This window comes from Penaeus monodon, chromosome 25, assembly GCF_015228065.2.
Source record: "Penaeus monodon isolate SGIC_2016 chromosome 25, NSTDA_Pmon_1, whole genome shotgun sequence".
NCBI classification, from domain to species: domain Eukaryota; kingdom Metazoa; phylum Arthropoda; class Malacostraca; order Decapoda; family Penaeidae; genus Penaeus; species Penaeus monodon.
This window is the reverse complement of record NC_051410.1, coordinates 32,985,093-32,985,547: the sequence shown is the minus strand read 5'-3', so window position 1 is coordinate 32,985,547 and position 455 is coordinate 32,985,093.

Here is a 455-nt window from a genome sequence, read left to right as displayed (position 1 = left end):
CCTGCCATTTCATGAAATTAATTAAATTTCTGAATGTGAACCAGGTAATTAGAGGTATTTTCTTTTTCTTTTTTATGGCTGGGTATGGAAGAGGTAAATGAAATTTAGTTTTCTTTTTTTCCTTAACAAAACGCAGCAGATTTTTAAATATTAAACTACATTTAATCTGTCTACAGTAGTATTTACTGTGAAGCATTTCAGAGACATCAATTCATCTCACGATATTTATACTCTCTCCTGTCCTCTTTTACATATGCTCCATTCTATTCAAGTTGTTAATACTTAATTTAGGTTGATATGAGAAGATAATCCGATAAGATAACACCACTGATTTCATCCACGCTAAAGACAGTGAATCGGTCTCATAAGATAGCTTAACAGGACGCCAATCTTTCTTCTCAAATCTATGCGTGGCGGCAGGCAAGTGAGTGGATTTCTAAGGCCAGCATAACTTT